The sequence below is a fragment of the Pavona decussata genome, unplaced genomic scaffold, assembly GCF_977016875.1.
Source record: "Pavona decussata unplaced genomic scaffold, jaPavDecu1.1 SCAFFOLD_207, whole genome shotgun sequence".
NCBI lineage: Eukaryota > Metazoa > Cnidaria > Anthozoa > Scleractinia > Agariciidae > Pavona > Pavona decussata.
Genome location: NW_028145612.1, coordinates 3,123,674 through 3,139,698, shown reverse-complemented (window position 1 = coordinate 3,139,698; position 16,025 = coordinate 3,123,674). Strand labels below are relative to the sequence as shown.

General features: G+C 39.7%; 1 protein-coding gene across 3 annotated transcripts in view; it reads left to right on the top strand.

Annotated features, from left to right (window-relative positions):
• The first annotated feature begins 235 nt into the window (after window positions 1-235).
• LOC146460922 (uncharacterized) overlaps window positions 236-16,025 on the top strand; it is a 94,334-nt gene continuing 78,544 nt past the window's right edge. Inside the window, exon 1 of one of the 3 annotated variants that reach the window (XM_085087689.1) lies at window positions 236-308. The gene's annotated coding sequence lies outside the window, so the exon portion shown is untranslated. Of the gene's footprint in view, window positions 309-5,242; window positions 5,336-9,172; window positions 15,864-16,025 lie in introns of those variants that run through there. The other 2 variants (XM_085087688.1, XM_085087690.1) reach the window with 2 other exon arrangements.

Genomic DNA, 16,025 nt, shown 5'->3' with positions numbered 1-16,025 from the left:
ATATAGACATGGTTTTTCATGTGAATGTCACGATCGGTTTAATTACAATTGCTCATTTAACACAGACCGAAAATGATCACCGCTCCAGAACAGAAATCATGGTCAATTACGTCTGATTACTTATTGTAATTATAAATTTGGAACATAAACATTCATTAAGATGTTAACCAATCAATGCCATGAACGTGGGACACAGCAAGAGTTTAGAAACTGTTCAATATTGTTGCGTCATACCGTCTGCATTTTTGGTTTCTGGATTGTATGAATTCACCTTGACAAAAAACTGGATTACATTGGTATCCGATGAGGTAAGTGGTTACACGCAAATTCCTCAGATAATGTTCAACGGATAGGTCAGTTACCTCGAGACATTGACACCCTAAATATTATCATTTTTCTTCCAAAGAAATACTTTGTTGTCTGATTGATCGGTTGCCAACCCGTAATATTATCTGAAGGGCAAAAAAGAAATTTGAATCCGACTCCCACGCGATAACTTTGCGGCGAGCAGTAACAGAGAAGCTGGTCATGTTAGGGCACAATCGGTTTGTATTATAAGCTAAAGAAAACAACAAATGAATCGCTACAACAAAGTGACCACTGACCCGAAAGAGAAAGAAACCTCACCATGCATATTTAATTTCGATGATTTTTGAGATACGATTCCGCTCTGATGATGTTGTTTTCGCTCGCTTCATCTTACGGTTCAGTGCTGTAACCACTTCTCGGAGACAAAGACTTGTTCTTATGACTTGTTCTTACCGGATGAACTTCATTTTGTTTGTTCGCATTATTTCCTGAAGTATTTTAACCATTCATTTGTGTCAAGCTTTTGTTTGGCTCTCAACTGCCTTGAGTTAATTTATGCAAACTATTTCATCCTCAACCACTATTTTGTATATTCATGCATAAATACACAGTTAATCAAGACAAAATCATTGTTATTTTTTATTTATAATTTAAGCCTGTTCAAATCGCAAGAAAAATCTCAGACAGTCGATCGAAAACGAAACCAAACAGGTTAATGTTGTGATGCTGCTTGCAAAGCGAGTATGTACAATTAAGTTTGTGATGTTTTTGACTAGAGTAAATATAAAATGTACCCAGATTTAGTCCCTGTGGGCGATACTTGGGGCTCCGCGTTAAAGGTGGGGGTCTTTACACCGTCTGAGAATACGGTCCAAGTGAAGCAAAACTTTGCAAACCGACAGCGTAGGAATTAGCTTCGAGTATTACAAATCATGTAACAAAATCTTGGAATTCTTCGCAGGGGGTATTTTTCCTCTCTTTGAATTATAATATGTAATAATATACCTTGAAAGAAAAATTCCCCGGGAGGCCCACATCCCCAAAACCACGTTAATCACACCTTCGATTACTGTGTTGCCAGCGTGGTTGTCCTGGTGGTGTAGTGGTTACCACACCCGACTAGTAGTGGGGGGACGTGGGTTCAAATCCCACTTAGGGTGAATTTTCTTTCAAACATTTATTCAAAAATATGATTATTTGGGGTGCATAGGGTTAGTGGTTCTCTTATACATATACAGTAATTATTAATTGAAAATCGCCTGTATCCTTCGTGGATCCTCCATTGTAACCTACTAAGTTGGCCTTGTGTCGTGCATCATTAACTTGATCCTTAGATGGGTTGCAAATGGAGTTATAGGCTTCCACTACCCTGTCACCTTGAAAGAAAAATTCCCCGGGAGGCCCACATCCCCAAAACCACGTTAATCACACCCTCGATTACTGCGTTGCCAGCGTGGTTGTCCTGGTGGTGTAGTGGTTATCACACCCGACTAGTAGTGGGGGTACGTGGGTTCAAATCCCACTCAGGGTGAATTTTCATTCAAACATTTAAACATATAATTGCAAGTTTTAAGAAGTCATCACGGCTTGACTTCTGCTCAGATGATATTGGTCGTGGACCTTAAGGACGTTCGCGCGAAAAAGTTCTGCCCCACAGATTTTTTTTCATACTTTAGGTATGGTCAGCTAATAAGTTATTGATGTCAGAAATGCAAAAAAAATTGGGGGTCACGCACTTCGTTTCAGAGATACAGCGCTGGAAAAATACCCTGATTTTGAAAAGTTGGGCCTTCGTAACTCAAAATGATCTCCACAGTTTTAAGTTTAAAATATTCAAGATGAGCAACTGGAGACAAAATATTTTTGTCAAATTTTATCTAAGCGTATATGTTTCGTAAATTAGTCCTACTGGTGTCATCCTTGTAATTAAATGTAGCCCTTAAAGAGGACATTCGCGATCGTCTTACAGACAAAAATGAGTGTAATTCGATGGCGCGTGGACAGAAAAATAGAAAATAATCAAACTTCTGCCCCATAGATTTTTTTCATTTTTCTCTAAAACGTAGACAATCGATAAAGAAAGTGATCAATTTAAAAAAAAGTGGGGGTCACCAGACATCTAAGAGAGTTATAATGAAGACAAGCTAGCCGCTGTGGTGACATATTCCAAGTCACGTTTTTGCGTTGCAGGTCAGAGAAGCACTGGAACCTAAACAGGGATATCTATCCCATCGTGCACAGCTCACAATGATTGCTCTGATCGTTTAAGTTGTTTATCGTTATTCTACCTTCAAAACTTATACAGCTGTTTAGCCAATGCCAAGAAAATGTATCTATAGCCGTTAGCGAGGCGAGAATGTGAGAAGTAAGCTTATTTATTTACCTAGAATGGGTATGTGGAGATTGATTGTACACGGGATTGGTGATCAATAAAATTGCTCTCTGGTAAGGTAAGACTTTCTCGTTTACTATCAAAACTTAAAGGTGACTTCGTTTGACGAATAGGCTACAAAGGATTGCATTTCAATTATTTTGTTATATCGAGAGTCAAGTAAATATCTTAAATCTCTTCGCGCGAAATACCCGCAGGACCGTATGAACGCCTTTACTTGGGCTTTTTGTTGTAACCTTAACCCGTCTAATCGTTTCACGTCGAGTTTTCGTTTTTAAAACTGTGCAGCGGAAATGAATTTCCCCCTTTCCCTCTTTTTAATGCTGTCACATCGCCCGACATGTGTGTTTATCTCCGTGTACCGTCAGCCATGAATTGCGCGTGACATTGCGTGGCGTGTGCGTTACTTGCGCACTAAAGATGCGCATAAACAATTAGCGCGAACGTCCTTAAGGGACACAGTCATCTGGTGCACATGCGCATTAGATACCATTTCTTTTGCTCTTCACACTTCATCACAAGTCCGACTTGTGCGAGGCTCGCGCTGAGAAGCGCATCCTTTGAAAAATCTAAACAAACCTTGTCGAGTCGAAGTGTTTGCCAGTCAAAATTATTATAGTGATTATAGACCTGTTGTCGTATTAGAACACTCATTTTCTTGATACCATGGAGAATTTACTGATAGACTTGTCCAGGGAAAGCCAAAAGTCAACGAATATCTCTGAAGTCGAAGAATCATTTAATCGTTTATTTCGGTATCCGGTCGTGTAAAAAATTATCTTAGCTGTTTCTACGTTTCACAGTGTTTGCATGAGAAGCAAATTGAGTTCAAATGTTAGAGAATATGTCAATTTTAAAACGTAGTGAATTGCCTGAACTGCAGTGGAGCCTGAAACGACTTAGTAGCGAAACTACCGGTAAGCTTTATTTCAATTCTGCTTTCGATCAAATATTTTGCTCTTATAATCTCGTTTCTACAACTTCTCCGTTATCTGAATTTAGGAACCAAACCCATGTCACTGCAAGAACGCTTGCTCGGCCCATAGAAAACAAGGTTCTAATAGAGGTTTTCCTTGTGGAGGACTGAGATAATCGACTGTGTACTGAAGCTTGTCTTCGTTTGAGCTGTAAACCAAGCAGCCGTGACGCGAAGTTCGCATCGTTTACGAAGATCCCTCCGCACGAACCTTTCGCCAGGATGAGAAATGCGATTTTCCAAACATATATAATAGTGATTTGTTTTCCAATGTTTTTGATTGATTTTTCTCGTTATTTTGGTCAACGCAGGAGATCTCTTCCGCCCGGTGCCTTCACGTTTCCAACCTCTTCTTTTCATGTTCCGTTGGAGACGCGATTCATACTGTTTTTAACGAAATATGAAAAATAATTTATATCATAGGATGAGCAAAAGCTTACTCAGAAACAGGTTTACAGTAAATGATTGAAAATCCAATAAAACACTGGAAAGATTGAAGCGGATTTCTAGATGAATTCGACGCGTACTTTTGATTTCGGGTTGAGGTAGGCGTTTTTCAAACTAACAAAACCAGTGTCCAGGTCAGCGCGGTAACAAAGCTGACTGTGTCCCTTTAACCTTAAACTATTTAGAACCTTACTAACTAACGACTAATATTGTTTACTATTGTTTACATAAAAGAAAAGATAAAAATTACAATTTAGAAACAGGAAGAACGATTGTGACTAAGGTGATTTTTCCAAAACGATAAATTCTCTCTCGAAAGTTCCACACAACAGATAAGAACATCGAAATATCATCGTCCTCATGGAAGTTCAAAGTTCAAAAAAAGCAACGAAAGTCTCTGATTGTAACGACGGCCGAAATAACCCCGGAACACACTTCTACATTGACAAGTTAATTCACTGGTCACCAAGTCTTCGAATGAAATTAGCATTTTGAGCTGCCACACGTCTCGGCGGCCTGTATGTCTCGTCTCTGCTCCTCCTGAAATTGCTCAGCACTAGTAACGACTGGCACTTCTCGGGGAAACAGTCTTTGAATTACTCTCTTCGTCCAAATTTCCGTTCTTAGTGATAACCTTGAGCACTGCCGCTGTAACACACAAAACCGGAGTACACGCCTGAGTGCTGGAATGCCGTCACAGCATCTATGCTGTTGAAGAAGTTCAGTCACAAACGCTCCTTGTTTTGACAGATTTGCCTCAAATGAATTGAAACAAAAGTCTCTTCGCGTGATAGCACTTCACAACGGGTTTACATACTTTCACGTATTTTGTGACTGTTTCAATATATAGACATGGATTTTTCATGTGAATGTCACAATCGGTTTAATTACAATTGCTCATTTAACACAGACATAACATGAATCTCGCCGATGATCATCGGCGAAGTGTTTGTCTGATCACCGATTCAGAACAGGAATCATGGTCAAATGCGTCTGATCAGTTATTGTAATTTGGAACGTAAACAACTATTATTGTTATTTGGAACGTAAACAATCATTAAGATTTTAACCAATCAAATGCCATGGACGTGGGACACAGCAGGGGTTTAAAAACTGTTCAGTATTGTTGTGTCATACCGTCTGCATTTTTGGCTTCTGGATTGTATGAATTCACCTTGACAAAAAACTGGATCACATTGGTGTCCGGCGAGGTAAGTGGTTACACGCAAATTTCTCAGTTCATGTCCAGTGGAAAAATGATAAGTATTACCTCGAGACATTTACACCCTAAATATGATCATCTTTCTTCAAAAAAAAAAAAATTTCTTGTCCGGATTGATCGGTTGCCAACTCGTAATACTATCTGAAGGGGAAATAAGACATTCGAATCCGACTCCCCACGCGACAACTTTGCGGCGAACAGTAACAGAGAAGCTGGTCATGTTAAGCTTAAGTAAACAACAAATGAATTGCTACAACAAAGTGACCACTGACTGAAAGAGAAAGAAACCTCACCATGCATATTTGCATGATTTTTGAGATACGATTCTGCTCTGATGATGTTGTTCTCGCTCGCATCATCTCACAGTTCAGTGCTGTAACCAGAGACTTGTTCCTGTGACTTGTTCTTACTGGATGAACTTCATTTTGTTTGTTCGCATTGTTTTCTGCAGTATTCTAATCATTAATTTGTGTCAAGCTTTTGTTTGGCTCTCAGCTGCCTTGAGTTAATTTATGCAAACTATTTCATCCTCGACTGCACTATTTTGTATATTCATGCATAATTACACAGTTTATCAAGACAAAACCATTGCTATTTTTAAGTCTTTTAAATTTGAAATCACTGTTCAAATCGTAAGAAAATCATAGGTAGTCGATCGAAAATGAAAGCAGTCTCGATTCAATCTCTTAAGAGAAAACTGACCTAAAACTATTTAGAACCTCACCTCAAATCATTCGAACTGGTGATTTAAAACAAGCGTTTGCTGGGCGATAAAACACTAATGCACGACTAACGACTAATATTATTTACAATTGACCAAAATTAAATGAAAGAGAAGATAAAAATTACAAATTAGAAACAAGAAGAACGATTGTGACTTGGGTGATTTTTCTCAAACAATCGCTATTTATGCAATACACCAACACCGAGTGCAATTATACTTTCATTGAAACGGAAAGTTGGCAGTTCCGGTATCTTAACGTCTTCCTGTGAGCTATTTTTGGGTCAGTCTTGTTAGGATGTCCGGAGTTTGTGCCTTCACCGTGATGCTGCACAAAAATGAATGAATGAATGGACGTGACTTACTTATTTGTTAATATTGGTCGCTGACCTTAAAGTGCCTATTAAGTAAAAACTTTTTTTGTCACATTTTGATAGTTTATGAATTCTTGGTCTGAATATGTTGGTTTTACCGAACAAAACCCTCTCAATCCGTAATTATAATCCCTGAAAGGTTCGAATTTAGCGCCGGAAAATGTCTCCATGTTGCGCCTGGCCAAAACGATCGTGTTGCAAGGTTGTGACGTAGGAAATACTTTGGAACACGCGAGTGTCATGGCGGCGAGGGAAGTTACTTCGACCTCGACGACTTATCATGCGGCTGGTAACTCCAATATGACAAACTGTACGAACAAAACTGGCATGCCGGGAATAAGTATGCATTACTCGCCGAGGGACGAAACTTCATGGGAGAAGTAGTTTCGGTTTGCCCGAATTCACAGGAAACAGATTCAAACCGTAGCTCTCGAAAGCGACAGACAACAATGATCAGCGTCGTAGTGACGGGGCCGGGATATATTAGGCCCGGTTCATACGTCAAACTTTACATTAGCCGAACCTAATAACTAGTAAGGTCGACCCAAATAATTAGGAGTTCGGTAGTTGATTCAGACGTCGAACCTAACTGAAGTCGAACTTAATTAAAGCTTAAGTGAGAAAATAGATTTTCGTGGTCTTCGGCTGTTGTTTTTACTCAGCAAAATTCAAAATGGCGGGAAAGATGAATTCTGACATGGAAGAGCTTGTTTGGTAAAATAATGGAGACAGGCCAAACACGGCACCTATTGGTCGAGATAGGAAGAATATGACCTTCAAAGCTAATTTGCTCTTACGAGTACGTCTTTCACAGATCTCCCTTTTCCGTACGAAAGTAGGGAAGGGTCTTTGCAGATCTCTCTAAGCAGAGGCTGATTTTCTATCAAGTGCCATTTACTCATCTGAATTGTTTTAGGTTAGGCACAGAAGGGCGATATTCCGTAACAAACGGCAAAATGTTTTTGCGCGTTTTTTGTTTGTTTTGTAGTGCCAACATTCTTTCGCTAAAGTTGACTTCTGAAAGAGTTTTATCTATGAGGTTATCGAGGTAACCTCTGTAGCGTAATCTCTGTTTGAATAAAGTAATGTTTTCTTCAAATGTTGTTTTTGAAGATTTTGTTCTGAGAAGTCTTGAGGCTTCGCCTTTGATATAGCCTGTATTGGAAAGTTTCTGTCGGTTTGAAGTACGTGTGCACATCAAGAATAGATTCTTTGTTTTTTTAATCTTTCGCATCTCAGACAAGTATATTAAGTTGTTTCGAAACAAGAAGAACAAGAAGCTGTTTTCAGCTTGTACTCGGGCCATATTTGACTGCGTGGTGCGTAAGCCTACGATCTTTTAGCAGTGATAACTTCCGGCATCGCTAACTCCCCAAAATCGATAGATATAGAGATATACACTCAGTAAAAAATAGTTCAGGCTTCAGAAGTGATTCATCGTTTTATTGCTACAGCTCTGTTTCGTATGGTCAGGAGCTGACCAAATTAATCAGGCAACTTCAACAAATGACCGGTTAAGATTCAAAAGCTGGCTAGGCGATAAAATACAATTCCACGTGCAGTGATAGAATTCACGTGCCATGATACAAACGGCTACGTTACGTTATACAAGAGGTTTTTAGTACATATTTATTTATATGAGGGCATGGATTTGTGAAATCATTCGAACTGGTGATTTAAAACAAGCGTTTGCTGGGCGATAAAACACTAATGCACGTGGCGTGATACAATTTACGTGCCATGATACAAACGGTTACTTTACGTTATTTGAGAAAGAACGCTTCACAACCGACGCCAAATGTTTTGATTCGAAAGAATAGCGACTCGCAGAACACATCGGGGAAAGGGAGGGGGAGCTAAGGAAGCGAAAGAAAATGAGGGAGTTGGGGGACCTCCCCTCCCCTTCCCTAACTCGGTGCCTCATGGCCCGAGTACAAAGAACGCGAAGAATTTAATAACGCGACCGAAGACTGAACTCGGGCCGCCCGAGTACAAAAAACGAGACCGAGAACAATAACTCGTGGCCCGAAGTCTTATCTCTCGGCCTATCGTTACCCCAAAAATAAAAAAAAAAATTGATAACGCTACCGAAACCTTAACTCGTGCCGCCTTACGGCCCGAGTGACAAGCACATTCCTCTTTTCCCGCCATGCCAAGTTGATGGAACGCGCAGACCTCTGGGATAGATATAATTTATATAATCACACGTAACGTATGCATTTCTGTGGTTCGGCACATATAAAAGTTTGACGTCTGAATCGAAGTCGAACTTTTGCCGTTCTATTCGACTGGCGCAGTCGAATAGAACGGCGGGTCGACCCAAATACATATCTGTCGATCCTAACTGATTCATACGTCGATCTTTACATGCGCCGAACCAAATGGTTAGGTTCGGCTCGTGAAAAGTTCGACGTATGAACGGGGCCTTACACTCTCGTATCCGTGAAAAAGAAACATCATGCAATCTTACTGCAGATAAATAGCACAAGCAAAAAAACACGGTAAAGAAATCCACGGATCCTAAGTCTCCACAGATACCATTTATTTAGCGCTATAAGAAATCTTGCAGTTAATCCAAGCCAATAAACCTAAACAAATGCCACAAAGCTAGCATACCGAACAATGTCACAATGGCATATATATGTATCGAAAACTAATCCTAGACCATCCTAACGGCTCAGAATAATCAGTAAGAAAACCTCCATTCAGAATATTTGAGCATTTGCCCTCACGATTAAGACAAACACCATTACGAAGAGCGGTCGCACCACATTTTGATCAAAAGGGAAGAATCTCTTTAATACAATTCAATTCAATTTTATTCACACTTATTCAAATGAAATACAAAAAAGCAGAACGGAACATTTATTTATCAACACAACAGACACACAGCGGGAGTCGCGTACGTCTGTCAACCCCATTTTAACAACTTGCGTGCCGCCGCCTAGCCTGCGTAGCAAGCGTTTCTGTGGCGTTTTCAGAGCTCCGAGCCGATTTCCGAATTTCAGATGCGCGGGAAATGGGGCGAGAGCAAAACAAAGATGCGAGGGTGGAGGGGAGGAGGGAAAAAGAAACGCCCGGAATCGCAGAAACCCCACGATTCTGCAGAATGCCCTCTTCACGCGTTCACGCTTGAGCACACGTCAGTCGCGTGCTTGTCAAAGAGATGGCCAATGAGAAGAAAAGACATGTCAACGGAAGTAAAATAATAGTGCCTTGTACAATTTTAAAAACAAACACGGCGCTCCACGTGAATTTGCTGTCAAATGCGGCGAGATCGCGAAATAAAGATGTCTTCGAAGCTGGCCAAACCAAGCCATGCGATTTTTGCAGGGTCTGTAGCGCCGAATTCCACATAAAATACGGCCCGTGTCGACGAGATACACAGCAACTGACGACATTCCAAGAGAATCGAAACTGCAGTCTTGCATCGAGAAACAACAATAGACACTCGCCAGAAGAAATTTCAGTAGCATCCTAAGAGACTCACAAGACAGTTGCCGACTGTCGTAAGCTCCATTCACACTAATAAAACATGTTTAATTAAACCAGGTTTAACAAAATGAAAGTCGGTAACAAAAGGCTGAGCCATTGGTTTTGACATAGGATTCAAGTAAACTATAACTTATGCTTTCATTTGTGCTAAATCTGTAGTCGACAAAAATCCGAAAGCAGCTTTTATGAAGAAAACGATTTTAAACTGTGCTTAACTAAACAGCTTTTAAACGTGTTTAAGCTTTGGTGTGAATGGGGCATTAGCTTTAAATATCTGCTGCAGATGCGAGCTAAAAGCTAGAGAGCTGAGAGCTAAAAGACAGCGGCAACAAACTATAGCTCTCGAAAGCGAGAGACTACAATGATCAGCTTTGTAAATACGAGGATCTATTAGACACTCATATCCGTGATAAACAAACTTCCTGTAATCTTCCCGCAGCGAGATACAAAAGCATAAGCATGAATCAGAGGAGGTTGGACACGGTTCGAAAGGCATGCTGGGACGAGTTGTCGGTTCGAGGTCAGTTGTAACAAACCTTCGTGCTGTGCGGATCTCAAGGAATGACAAATTTTCGCTCCAAAAAGGCAGAAAATCGGTTAATTCGGCAATTTATTCGATAAGTTTTCTCCGGTTACCGTTAGCACACATCGACTGACTAATTTAACGCTCAAAACGTTGGGTTTATACGGCGATCCTAGCGATCGATCGATCGAAAGCCGGTACAGCCGAAACTGCTCCATGTAATCAGTGTAATTACCACTTCCATACAATTGCAAAACCAATCCTGTCGTCCTTCTATGAAATCGTACCTTTTGAATTATAATGTACGATCACGGGCTCGAAAATCTGGCATTGAAATATTCAGAGTTCATAACTACTGGAATCCAATTCTGGTGGAAATAGCCGAATATTATAATACGAAATGGTGTAAACAAGGATTGTAGGGAAATGAAGATTTTCACGGCGTTACTGGATAGGGATTTTGTTTAACCATTCTGTATACTGGTTGCCAATGAGACTGGGACATGGAAAAAAGCTCTCACACAAGTTCAGCTTGCAAGAGTCATAGATTTTAGCCACACAGGAGTACTAAATATGTTTGATATAACAAGTTCTTCAATAATAATTTGTTTTATTACATCACATGTTGCATGAGGGAAATGAAAACATCAAATTGATCTTGAATGAAATAAGTCAAAAAACCTTGTAAACAATGCCAAATACTCTACCTTCCTTTACTGGGCAGACCCTTACTTTGTATGAAAGAGTCAGTGTACTGTATTTGATCAAGGTGAGGGGCGCTGGGTGCATCTCTCTCTCTCTTAGTCCTTTGAGCCCCCAGTGGGGCATAGGGCCTGGGTGCATGCTCCCTCTTTAATTATATATTCAAAAGAAAATAAGCCCTTTTAATACAAACATCAATACACAAAACAATGTTATGGAGATTATGTACATTAGTACCCTCAAAAATAGAGTGTGAAAGCCAAATAGTAAGTTGGTAAGGAATCACAAATGAACAATAAAAGTTCAGAGTAAGTACAAATAGCTGCTCAAAAAAGGTATCTCGTTTCCATAGTCTAACAAACTATGATAGCACACAATATAAAAATATTGACTTCACAAAAGTTTTGCCCCCCTCCCCTCCCCCCCCCTTTCCCATTACTATAGTGGTCCAGCCTTATGAAAAACTCCAAAAAACCTGTGAGCAATATTCTCTTTAATCTTGGAGAGTTTTAGTTCAGTACTAACAAGACAGGCTACCAACTATCAAATCTGTTTTTATTTTATTTTCATAATAACAATCACATTAATAATGAAAACTGGGGTAAACAAAGAACTGGCTATCATGCTGTAAGTGATTTTAACTCGCTGGACAAAACTATACGAGTCTCTGATAATGTAAATATTTTGAAGCGTCAGATTTTTAATTCATTGATTTAAGTTTTGTATTACACATAAGATACATTAGTTTTTAGTAGCATCTTTTAGCATTTTTATTCATTGTAAATTTTTAATTTTTAATTTTCGAGGTCCTTTTTGGAAACCACTTTTTAGTGAAAAAGTTTCCTCATTAAAGATTGTCATTATTATTATTATTATTAAACTGCTGTACATATTGCACATGTGATTCATAACTTCGCAAAGGGGCACAGTATTATAGTCACACTAGATGTCCTCCTCTCCTTTACATGTACTAGTCACTTTAAATCTACAACATATCCATTATAATTATGTTATTGGATAATTTGGAGAAATATTGAAATACAAATTGAGGGGAACTCTGCTCACAAGGCATGCCCCCCCTGAGCATGAATTTACGAGTTCAGAAATACACGGATCCTGTGTCTTCACCGGATAACATTTATTTAGCGCCACCTGAACTAAGTCTTGCAGTTAATCCGAGCCGTTCAACCTTAACAAATGCCTCAGAGCTAGCGTAAAATGGCATATCAAAAACTAATCCTAACGGCTCAGAATGATCAGTAAGAAACCCTCCATTCAGTATATTTGATAACTCCCTCTCACGATCAAGATAAACACCATTAAGCAGAGCGGTCGCATCACATTTCGATCAAAAGGGAAGAATCTCTTATACAGAAGGAAAATCGCTTAAAGACATGCTTGTAAAAGCAAAACTGAAAGGGCTTCTATCAACACAACGGACACACAGTGGGAGTCGCGCAGGGAGTCTGTCAACCCCATTTTAACAAAATTCTGGTGAAATACACTTTTCTCGTTCTTGAGCGACGCTAGGAAGTCTTTCGCAAGCGCATCTTCTGCCGATGCGAATAACAGCCGGCACTTTCCCCGTTCCACGTCTTTGAGACTGGTCTCCGGAAAAAATCCTACAGAAATACCCATTAATGATGCTTAAAGCAACTGATCTTTCACAAATCACCAACGCACAGCCAGCATTTCTCGAGAGAACCAGTAGCTGGAAAATTAGACTTTTCCCATACCCGGTTTGGAGAACTGCCAATAAATCTCCTCCGAACCATAGCTGCCGTATCGAGATCTTCTGTTCTTCTCTTAATGATCTTTTAAATCCACGCTCAGCAAGAATATCGAGTGCTTTTTGAAGGCGATGATCTAAATCACGATCACTGTCCGCCATATTGAAAACTACTTGAGAATTCATTTCCTCTGTACAGATGACAGGAGATTGAAAAACCTCACTATGCACTTATTAGATTGCCGCGTTCGTGGGCGAACGCCGTTCTGCAGAATCGTGGTGTTTGCAGGCAAGCGTTTCATTCGCCCCTCCTCCCCTCCCCCCTCACATCTTTGTTTTGCTCTCGCCCCATTTTCCACGCAACCAAACTTCGGAGAACGCTGAAAACCCCACGGAAACGCTTGCTACGCAGGGTAGCCGCGGCCCGCCTGATGAGCTTTGGTCAAGAAAAAAAATTACACAAGTGAGCTTAGGGTGATCAGTGAAATCACCCATGGCTTATCATTAGTTAACTGCAACAAGAGAAACCGTTTTGCACCTTTGCGTGTTATAATGTATGGTCGGAATGGTCTTTTTTCACACCTGTGGATTTCCAACAGTCATACCGAGAGAAACAGAATCCCAGACATCGCGGTTTGTGCAGATCGAACGCGGGAGGAATGCTCCCGTTTTACCCACACGAATGGTAACCAGTAACGAACGCTTTTCAGAGGACATGGTTCTTTTGCTCGAACAGTAACTCCAGGGCACAGACTCAATATAACATGAACCACTCAAAATAAGCAACTGGGGCGGTGTAGTATTTTCAAAGAACATCGAATCAAAGCACAAACGCAAACAATTCCTGCCAAAAGCTGTAGAATCGCAACACAAAGTTTGGGACATTTCTTTGCTGCACCCTGTAGCAAAATGTGACAATTTTTATTGTTGCACAAGCCGCGCTAGACACTGTGTTTTTGTGAACGTTGCAATAACAAGATCGCATTAAACAAAATTCGGAGTCTTTTTCCCACAGAAAAAGAAAGAAAAGTGATACAACTGTAAATTGATGATAAAAAAGCATGAGATCGTTCCTAAAATGGAAGAAAAAAGGAATAATTGATTAACTGGAGTGCGAGGTTGGTATTTCTCGCATGAAGAGTTATAAAGAATTGGGACTACAAAGCTGAGAAGCTAAATCTCTTAGTCAATTCAAAAGATTAGTTAATGTTCATTTTTAGTGTTAGAGTACTAGTATACACGGCATTTATGAAAAACAGGTTTTAGTTGAATTAGTTGAAGTTAGGTATTGAATTTTGTTTAGGATAGTTAGGTTTTTTCTAATTTTCATACTCCTGATGGATTTTACCGTGTTTAAATAAAGATTTATTGATTGATTGATTGATTGATTGATTGATTGGTGTCAGTACTTACTGTATACTACATTTGTACTCGACAGCTATGCGTACCTTACTTCAATTCCAAAGCGGAATCACAGTTACTGTAAGCTAGATCAATATCTTGCTTGAAAGATAACAACAGCTCATTGAAAAGAAAGCTGACTACCCAAGTAGAGCAGAATTGTTTAATTACTGCGATGTTAATTAGTGCAAGCAAAGCATTCTGCTCGACAAGCTAAAGCAGAACCTAAGTTAGTGTTCATAGCGCGAGGTTAGGTTAATGTTCTGGTCGACAGATAACAACAACTTAATAAAGAACTAACTACCCAAGTAAAGCAGTCTGCTTGACAGATAACAACAGTTCACAAAAAAAGAAAGAAAGAAAGAAAGAAAGAAAGAAAGAAAGAAAGAAAGAAAGAAAGAAAGAAAGAAAGAAAGAAAGAAAGAACAGGATTAATATCGCGCGGTGATGGTTGAATTAATCTGGCGATAGATAAAAACAGTGCAGTAAAAAATTGACTAAGAGCCAAATAATGCAATATAGTAAGTTCCAAAAACAGAATCTTAAAATAGATATAGCCTGCTTACAATTTCACTACTCACCAATGCCTTGCCTTGCTTTGATCGTGAATCCATGACGAATACGCGGGAGTTTCCCAACCTCGATCAGCTTCTTGCTATAATTACAAAGATTCAACAAGACTTCGACTCTTGGTAATGGTCTGAAAAGGTATACATCTTTCAAAAATATCGTTCTAATTCCTAGACGTATACGTTGCTTTTCGAGATTTCAATCCTATGATACTTGCGTTAAAGGCTAAGCGGAAAGTTAAAGTACATTATCTTATCGAAGCCGGCGTCAATTTATCTGAGCATTGCATTCCCAGGTGATGAAAATAAAAACGAATGACCCAAGAACTATTTTCCTCGGCTCTATGATAGATACAACTTACCAAGTCGAATAAGGTCAATCCTCGAGCAGAGGAAGTGGTCTGCTGTTATTGCAGGCTCAAGAAGAGCTCGCGACCTATTTTGCACGCCATATCTCGATTTTGGAGTAAAATTGTTCTGCCAAAATCGATCGATAAATCCTCGTAAAGCAATCAGAATACATTTCCACTCGAACAATAATATTTGTACTCGATTTTGAAAGCCAAAGTTTCGAATCTTTGGAGTGTTAACATACATTTAAAAGATTGAAAATGGAAAGAGACAGTTTTCTAAAACTCAAGAGCAGCAAGCGATGGAGACTTGTTTCGACGAACTTCATTTGAGATTCGATGCGAACCGACAGTGGAACCGAAGAAGATAACATCTACCATGTTCTTTTCACGTGAATACTGTACAAATATGGCAAATATCGGACTTTGTTTGGGCGTTTGCTTGCACAATTTCTTCACGTGAACACTCGACAAATTTGGGAATGGGACTAGACATGTGCAACAGTAATATCACTGGATTCCAAAGCGCAAGTGGTGGATTACTCGCAGTAATCCACTCGGATTACTGCGAGTAATTGGATTACTCGCAGTAATCCACTCGCAGTAATCTTACTCGGTAGGTGGATTACTCGCAGTGGATTTAACCTTACTCGGTAAGTTTTTCCATTGTTTTCATACTTGTACCTACAATTTTGCCACAGAATAAGAAATTAGACATTCTTTTGCATTTTGGAAGATCTGTTTAAGCAGTGCTGGCATGTTTGGCTTTATAAATTCGATTCAGAGCAATCCTCCAATCGATCAATTCCTTCGCC